Source organism: Thermobia domestica, chromosome 5 (assembly GCF_964235325.1).
Source record: "Thermobia domestica chromosome 5, izTheDome1.hap1.1, whole genome shotgun sequence".
NCBI classification, from domain to species: domain Eukaryota; kingdom Metazoa; phylum Arthropoda; class Insecta; order Zygentoma; family Lepismatidae; genus Thermobia; species Thermobia domestica.
In genome coordinates this window covers 309,384,540-309,394,288 of record NC_137458.1, presented here as the reverse complement: position 1 = coordinate 309,394,288, position 9,749 = coordinate 309,384,540, and the positions used below count along the sequence as shown (strand labels likewise).

Below are 9,749 nucleotides of genomic sequence, written 5' to 3'. Positions count from 1 at the left end.
ATCGTGCCAGAAGTCCGAATGATGAAATGAGATGGCATAGAACAATCCCAAAAAGCACCAATTTATATGAACCGATAGAAAAATCTAATGATGTGGTCAAGGTTCGAACTTCATGTCCAAAGTTTACCACTTAAGCACCATAGACCTTGTTTTTGCTTCTTAAAATGATAGCAAATGTAGTAAATCTAGAAACCCAAAATAGATTTACTTTATAGAGAGAAGAGTCAAAAACCATTTTTTGCTCCCGGCAACATGTTTGTTGGTAAACGATAAACATGGCAACGTGGATGGTAAAGAAGTGTATCTTTTCTTCTCAATGTTCCTTTTTCGATCTTCTTCTGTTCGTAAGCGCCCCTCGTGCCCTCCTCGGTTTCCAAGTCCGTCCTTCTTCCTTCACCCCTCAAACTTTTTTTCTTTTTTTTTATCGTAAGAGTGCATCCCCCCTCTATCCCTCCGTCAGTTCGTGCCGGCCGGAGTCGTGCAGACAGACCCAAAACCCAAACGAGTTGGATCGCATTGCCTCGCATCGCGTTGCAGACGCTCGCTCGCTCGTTTGCGCTGGCTAAGCGATCGGGAAGGAAGGAAAGGAAAAGGAACGAAGGTGTAGTTGAAGCTTCCAGCGCGTGGAAATCAGTTGCTGTCGTGTACGAGCCGTGTACGGACGGACGGGAACGGTCGCTCTTCGCGCGAAGAACATTACAGTCTATCCCCGCCAAATTGGCTTGAAGTTGCGGGCTCATTTTTTCGGAGAAAAGATTTTTCTCACACATAAACACCAAACGATGTAAATGTATTATACATATACGTTTATAGATATAAGAAAAAAACCTTGCATGCGTGTATCACATCGAAGTGCGGTAAAAATAAAATGAGACTGATAATAAACGAGTGCGTTTGACAATTTTATGACGCACGCATGTTCATGTGAATTTTTCTCCTTTTAAGTGTGACGTGTTCTGTCGTGAATCTCTCCACAATCGAAACAAAAAATAAAAGGAAAGCGTAGTTACGACCTCAAGTGTTATAGTTCTTTCACATCGGATTCTAAAACATAATTCATCAAAGAAATTGTTAGTGAAATACACAAATTATTAATTGATTCAAACAGAAACTTGTCTGTAGTGTTGAAACCGCTTATTTATTATGTAAATACAAACTGACAATTAATATTTGTGAGTGTCTTCTTATAGTGAAGTGAAAATTGATACATTTGTGTGCAGTTTTTGTGCAAAACGACAAACAAACCTTGTTTGTTTACTGATACAAATTTCTTTTCTGTGGCTGGTGTGCATACATGGACTAAAATTTCGAAAAGATTGTTTCGATTTCGTGCGTTAGTTACCATCTGTTGAAATTTAAACAATATCATAGTCTGTGATGTGTTAGTAATTGTGAAGTTTAAAAAGAAAGAAAAAAAAAACAGAAAATTTGTGTTAGAATCTTTAGAAATTTTAATATTTTCTCTGGTAAGTTACTTTTATTTATTTCTGTATTACCTGCTTTTCTGTGCTTGTAGATTTCGAAGTTTTAACATTGGTTACGGAAGATATGATTGCTTCTGTTACAATATTGTTCTTGTAGCTGAAGCCGGTTTGATAACTCCACGCTTTATCACGCCACGCTTTCTATGTTTGTTTATACAACAGTTTTGTTGCACTGTAGATGTCTCCTACAATCACTTTCGAATTTGAGCTATAATATCATATAATTTTTCGCTTTATTTTGAACAAATTCAGCGAGCTGTTGAATCATGAAAGTTTCCACATAAAATTAGAACATTTTTGTTCATGTTGTCTTTTTATGTGTAAGAGCGCTTTCAGCTAGTTTTGTATGCCGTATTGTGAAGTTACAGAATTACAATAATATTGACATGTAAACATCTTGACCAGTAAGATTGAATGTTTAGAGCTGGTAGAAATTAAAATGATCAGCTGTTATTTGTGTAAAATACTTATGGAACAATTGTTGAGGCTGTATTGAGATATTTCCCAAGATTATTGAACTAAACTGAAAAATCTCCGCGCTGGTCGTGTGGCTAGCGCATGCACTTCGGTACACGTGTCCTCAGGGTTCGATTCCCATTGAGAGGGCACTAAACGCATTACGGTGGTTCGAATTTTATCTCACAGAGTAGATCCACGCGTCACAAAGCTCATTGCTGAAAAGTGACGCTTAAGTCAGTGGCGGTTTTAAAAGATAAAAACTGGGGGAGTTAGTCAGAACCCTGACTATGGTAGCTTTATCGTGAGTTTACTATAAACTTTCACAAATATATAAACATTAGCATCAATATTTTTTGTCACCCCAATAACTGGGGACCCGGGCTTGAGCCGCCACTGGCTAAACTTAAAACTAACCAACTATAGTAAGTCAACATTTCATAAATATTCATTCAATATTATCAAATATCTAGTAGATGTTGACATATATATATATATATATTTTAAAAGTTTAACCCTGGGTAAACAAGTGATAGTTCGCGTTTGCTATTCGTGGACAGGAGTCCGTTCCCGATTATGTAGACAACATTTCATTTTTTATCAAGCACTTTAGAGTACATTATATGTAGAAACGATTTTAAATTGAAAATACAGTGAACTTACAAAAGGTCTCAGAAAATTAAGGCAATTAAAATCAAACTATTTTAAAGTATAAATCCAATCATTTTAAAGACATAAGGTGCCGGGTGGATAGAATAACCCATTCACGCGCTTTAGAGCGGCGACATTAATAGAAATTTCCATCCAAACTCTTGGAGGGCAAGAGAAACATAGCACGATAACTTTGTTTACCGATTTGCAAGTATAAAATGTCATGATGCATCTTCCTTTTTTTTTTTAAAAAAAAAAAAAAAAAAAAAAAGACCTAAATTATAATTTTATTCCACAAACGGTTTTTTCATGTTCATGAGCATGAAAGACAATTTTATATATAAAATGTACTTTTGAAATAAAATCCACACAATGTTCACGCAATCCGGAGCGATGTGATATGATGCGCGTGTGTGAGCTAATGTAAGAGAGGATCTGTTTTCTGTGTGGGCAAGCAAGCAGCAGGCTTTACTACTACGACGACGAGAGTCCCACACGAGCGTTGAGAGAACTGCCGAGCTTGATCCACGTGCACAAAACCCATGCTTTGGTAAACAAAATAATATCGACCGCCCGTTGTGTTGACTTGTTCATATAACGTTGTGTTCACACATACAACATCAGCTTAGAAGAAAAAGCGCACAGATATAAGTAACAACAAAGCCTTTGTGAATTTTTACTTTGAAAAAAAAAAAAAAAAGATAATCTTTTTGAGATAAAAGATCGGTTTTGAAATATTCAGAATAAGATCGTAACACAAGCTTTATGTAAATTCTACCTCAACGTTTTTAGCTGTTTGCTGCTCTAACAAGCAGTGTTTTTTTTTTTTTTTTTTTTTTTTTCTTGCTTTAACGACTTGCCTTCATCTTTAATTTTGTAGTGGATTAAAGGCATAATTATACACCGAAAGTATAACGTTTCAGTTTTCTTTTGCATAATTCGTGAGCTTTTACTTAAAAAAGTGTTCAATTCTTGATTTCTACAGATTTTATACAAAGTATTGTTTTCCCTTTCAGAAGGCCGAAAAGCGAGCTATTTGAAATCAACAATAATAGTACAGTGAAAATGGAATTATTATCTGAATTATTGAGTTCTGAATGCAATCCAGATATGCAGAAATCCAAAGAGCTGGTTCATGGTTAAGCTGTTAGCGTACGCGCCTTTGGTGTGGGAGACCCGGGTTCGATCCCCGGCGGGAACTCATGTGGTTCAGATTTCACGTTAATCAGTAGGTCCCATCTCATATAGCCTCACTGCTGAAACGGACGTTAAATTCAAAATCAACCCAACTACAGAAAACTGAAAATAAGGGGGACATCATGAAAAGAAGTTACATGGTGAGAATCTCAATCTCTCTTGTTTAATAAGAAAAGTAAGTCCAATGTATAGCTATTAAAAATAATTTTTTATATAAACAATTTTAAAACTAAGAAAATTGGGGCCACGGTGGCTCAGTGGTAGAGTGTTCACTTCTGGTGCGTGGGGTCTCTGGTTTGATCCCAGCTCGCGACAAGTGGATTTTGTGGTGAACAAACGCTGTGTGCGTGGGTTTTCTCAAAATTAAAAGTCAAAAGATTTAATTTCTCAATAAGAAAATTTCAGTTAAGTTCGTTGAAGTACGAATTTCAAGAAAATTATGTTTTGAACGAACAAATACATACGAGTTTGTATTTCAGTGAGTTTTTAAAATTAATGCATCAGGATTACTGTACTTCAGATAATCGGAGTTTTACTGTAATAATCAAATTTTGTTTGTGTTACCACGCGGATATGGCCTTGTTTTCCGGCTCTAAATCGGGTCTGAGCGAGATTTCAGGGAAATAGGAAAATATCTTCTTACTTATAGGGGTATGAACAACTTGCTTCAATATACGGAAATATGTTTGAACAAGACTAAATGACCTTTCTTCGCACGGGGAGAATTGGTTTGTGGAAAATTTCTAGCTTCTCTCTAGGATACGCATTTCAAAGAAAGTGATCCACTTGTCTTCTTGTTCAGTGTTAATTTGAGTCACATAAATTTTTGGACATGTTTTCACAAACTATCTTCATAGCGATAAGCGCAAAACGTTATTTGCTATTTTTTGTTTTACAGTACTTTCCGCTGGAACTCGCTTACATAAACTCAGTCGTTGTATTTTCTTAGTAATCTTGTAGTACTGTCTTTAAAGGAGAATCGGCGATTATAACATAATCAATGACCTTAAAATCCTGAAAATAAAGTTTAAAACTGGTTGCAATGCTTTTAATTCAAGTATACAAAATTAACCAACAACATTGTTATTAAGAGTCTTCATTCCGGCGAAATTAAAATACAGTACTGTAAAATACTAATTTTATAGTAATTATGTGATATCTTCAAATAGATAAAAGATACTTGAATTATGGAACAAGAGCGCCCTAGACAATATTATTATGCGTGAGGTAACGTTATCACAAGTCACCTAGTGGCTTTCCGTTTTCAGTGTTTAGAAACGCGAAAATAAATGCCGATTTTCAAAATATCTCGAAATCGAAAGCAGATAAGTGAGTCATGACAACGGTTTCTCATGTAAAATAATATTGTCTAGGGCGCTCTTGTTCCATATTTCGATTATCTTTTATCTATTTGAAGATATCACATAATTACTGTAAAATTAGCGGTATTTTAATTTCGCCGGGATGAAGACTCTAGGATCGTCGGTTATAGTATAATCAATGGCCTTAAAATCCTGGAAATAAAGTTTAAAACTGGTTGCAATGCAATTAATTCATATACAGAAAATTAACCAACCACATTGTCGTTAACTTTTACGCTACACGCTAACAATGGAATGTCGTTGCTAGGGACGTTTTCTCTCTCCAAGGAATTCTCTCTGGAAATTAATGTAATAAGAACCTAAGTTTCGCCATTGTACCACTCATGTATTTAAAAAAATCAAAATTGGCATAGGGCCGATTATCCGCAAGAGCTGCGAAAAAAATAAAAGTAATCCTGCTATAGTCGCACTCAACTATTTTTCATAAGTAGTCGCTGCGGACTGACACTCAGTATGCAAATAAGTACTGTATGTTCTAAAACATAAAAATGAATTTCAAATCAATATTTCCAGCAATAGTACACGTTTTATTATGTTTTCTGTACAATAAAACATAATTTGTATGCCCGAGATATTTTGTTCCTGTTTGCACCTAATTTTTAGCCTTTTTTTCTGGTTATCCGCGGTGCCATTGCCACACAATTCTGCGGATAGTCCCAGGTTCGATTTCTGGTGGAGGCACTCGGTCGAAAAAGTGTAAAAATATTTTTCAAGCCAACCATTCTGAATGAGGTTTTCCTAATTCACACCAGAAAAATCCCGGGGTGGTACCTAACATATAAGTTCCCCAGGCCGCTTCCTTCCTTCCCTTTCCCCGGATAGTGTGCTCGTCGAGAAACGTCATCTCTCAAACGTGACGGGCTAAATGACCATAGATGCCGAAAGCCCAGAAATCTAAATCCTAAATCCTAAAAACTCCAATTCTGCGGAAAATTGGGGCTTTACTGTATACATCAATTTGAGGGAAATATAATAAATCAAGCAATAAACTCGATGGAAATACCATATTCAATATTTCCGTATTCGCCTTTGTAAAAATTTGATTGTATAAGTTATATTCTCTTGTTATACCATTAAGAGATTTGTCGAGTAATATTAATCTTAACGAAATCTAAAAATGTCTTTCTTTGTAATGTGTCGTATGGCAGTGGTGCCCCCCCTTATGTCTATGACGCACCCCCCGAATTGTCTATCCGTAGGTGTTCTTCCATGAAAAAAATCTTCTTTTCGATTAATTTTACCCCCCGTCATCAAACATATTTATATAGATTTTAACCCCCCCAAATATTTCAATGACGCAGTTTGCGTCATAGCCCCCCCTTGTGGGCAACCCTGCGTATGGTAACCGTAATGGAATTCTGATTTCAAAGTGTGCCAATATCTGCAATTGCTTGCTAATATGCTCAGTTCGCACATTTCCAAAACTTACTGGTGGTGGCTTGAAAGAATTTCCCTTAAAGAAAGAAAGAAAAAAAAGTTGAGTGTTGATATTTGTTTATCATTATACAGTAATGTAAACAAGGAGAAATTGAGTAGCCGCTTGCATTCTCATTAAAAAATACGCCAATCAATCAGGATATAGATTGATGTACGAATGTACACATTAGGATAAATTGACGCACATACATACATATATTTTATATATATACTTTTCTATGTATAAATTGTAGCTTTCGATTCTAGTGATACGTTCATCTATATAAAAATTACCATTGGACGATGTGAATCTAATTAAAAAGTAACATGATATGAACTAAATTCTTCCGGTGCGTTGGGGTTCAATCCCAGGCTTCCGCCAAGTGGGTTTATGATGGACAAACACTGTACGCGTAGGTTTTATCGGGGTTCCTCGTTTCCTTCCATTTTCTTTATTGTATCATTAACGTTCATCTGATTATCGTAGTCTCTCTTACCCTTGGAGCATATTCCTGGCACGGTAAACTGAAAAAAAAAAAAGAAAAGAAAATCTAAAAGGTTTATTTCATGAGGACTGTACTGGATGTAACGAAAAGGTACGACAAAATTTGAGGGATAGATTGTTTATGGGTAGACAAGCAAAGAAAAGTTCATATGACCATTTGTCGGGAAATACATCGTTACAGAGTTACGACCATTGAGCCACCTCACGGTGTGAAATAGTCACATTCTGGTCTGTGACTTAATTTAAACCTCACTAAATGAATCCCTAATGAAGCTAGGAACATAATTTTGGTAGCAATGTATTCCTGAAGAATGAAGCTTTCTGCCGATACGCATTTTATGAGTGTACCCCTAAAGGGGAAGGAATGTCATCGCCAAAAGACTGATGGCAAAAAACAAAAAACACATACCCTCCCCCGTCCACCGTATACCCCCACATACATAAAATACATATCGGCGGAAAGCCTCGTTCTTCAGGAATACATAGATACCAAAATTATCTTTCTACCTTAATAAGGGCTCAGTTATTGAGGTTTAGATTGAGTCACATTAAGGAGCGATCAATATGTGACTATTTTACACCGTCAAGTGGTTCAATAGCTGTAACTCTGTAACGATGCATTACTCAACAAATGGTCATATGAACTTTTTTGCTTGTTTACCTATAAGGAATCCACCCCTGAAATTTTGCCGTACCTTTTTGTTACACCCTGTATTTAACAGTTTTGCCGACCCCTAAATATCAATAAATACCAGCTTAGAAAATGTTAAGATTTAAGTGATTAATAATTACTTAAGTGGATTAAGTAAACGTACGTAGGTAATTCAGGAAGTTAATCGACACTGGAAAAAGTTCTAGAATTAAGATAAAAAGAGTATTGTGTTAATAACGGACGAAGAGGAATAATGCATATGAATTTATAGCTAAAATGTACATTATCACTTTGCTACACAAACAGATTCTTGTTACATGGATATTTTACCAAATGTAAAAATCCCATGTTATATCCATATTTTCGTACATAATAAATTTTCAGCGCTGAAGTATGAAAAGAAATTGGTGTGGGAGAATTTGCTGCCCTGAGCCATGGCACATGTTGCCTCACGCGTAAGTATGGCACTGGCCAGAGGGACCCACTGGCTCTGGATACCTCCTCCAAAATTGCCTAACTCAACATAGGCACGTGGCGCGATTGGGTTCGAAGCAAAGACCCCATGCACCAGAGGTGAACACTCTACCACTGAGCCACAGCGGCCCTGCTACACTTTCAGAACAATTACTCATTATTATTATTATTATTATTATTATTATTATTATTATTATTATTATTATTTTACTAAAACACTTTTGTCATTGAAAAATTAATAGCTCTGTAAGCAATATGTTGGAACTAGAAAATCTACTCCGTTCACCCGTTTCTAATTTTTATTTCTTATTAAATGACCGATTTCTTTTAATTCTTAAATTTCTTCAGGATTTTCTTTTCAGAATGCAGTATTTTTTTTTTTTTTAATTTTTCGTATTATAGTGGGAAATCAAAAGTGGAACGTATACTGTTATCTCTTCACTAAAATTGAAATACAGTGAAACCTCCCTTAACGGACACCTCTCAATAACGGACACCTCTATAATACGGACAGATTTTTTTGTCCCGGCAAAAATATATGTTCTCTTATGGAACAAAACCCTCCCTTTTACGGACACTCTCAGATACGGACAGTCCCTTTTACCCCCAAAGGTTTCAATAACCTCTTCATAACGGACAGAAATTATTCTCGGTTCTGCGATATATTACAGTAATAGACAGAAAAGTCTTTTCCCCACAAGTGTATCTATCATGAATCTAGACCTGGTGAACCATCAAACAAAATAGCTTGAAGCTGAACTTGAAATTTTTTCCTGTTTTTTTCCCTCCCCGAAATAAACTGCTTTCTGGTGGAAATCATAGAAAACCTTCAATAAGCAATAATACTCATGCAGGGACAGTCATATGGCAAAAAAAAAAAAAAAAAAAAAAAAAAAGCGAAAGATCTTCCCTTCCCCAACAAATTTCGTCATTTTTCCTCTAGGCCTTCCATCTTTCCCGACAATTTCATTGATAACAAGTGAATTAATGGATTTTTTTTACACGGTGATGACATGTACTTAAGAAAATTACCATACACGAATTATTTTTTGCAGTATACGAATATGTCAACACATCCCCCAGCAATATTATTATTAAACAGAAATGAATTTCTCCTTCATCCCTCTCAGTAATTCACATACGTACTAAATAAAGTATTTTCATATTGAATTTTTCGTATTTACGCTCATACATAATGTATTTTCTGTTTATTAATGCATTATTACCGTTGTGAGAAATTAAATTTCTGTAACCTCTCTATAACGGACACCTCTCAGTAACGGACAAAAATTCATGTCCCAATGGTGTCCGTTATTGAGAGGTTTCACTGTATTTAAAAAAAAACAAGCAAAAAAAACGCTGAAAACTTTTTTTTTTTTTTGCCTCTACGTTCTATCGCTTTGAATTTACTTTTAACAGTTTGTTACAATCATGTTTTTGTTCTAAATAGCAATTATATGTGCTTTTGGAAGAAAGAAAAAAAAAACATTTCTTCGGATTGCGCTGACAGTAGAATATTGCTTCTTAATAAT

The 9,749-nt window shown here is 35.6% G+C and overlaps 1 protein-coding gene across 4 annotated transcripts in view; it reads left to right on the top strand.

Annotated features, from left to right (window-relative positions):
- Positions 1-501: 501 nt before the first annotated feature.
- LOC145686776 (netrin receptor UNC5C-like) overlaps positions 502-9,749 on the top strand; it is a 773,553-nt gene continuing 764,305 nt past the window's right edge. For 3 of the 4 annotated variants that reach the window (XM_081760434.1, XM_081760431.1, XM_081760432.1), the window contains exon 1: positions 502-1,466. The gene's annotated coding sequence lies outside the window, so the exon portion shown is untranslated. The remainder of the gene's footprint in view (positions 1,467-9,749) is intronic. The other variant, XM_081760435.1, reaches the window with a different exon arrangement.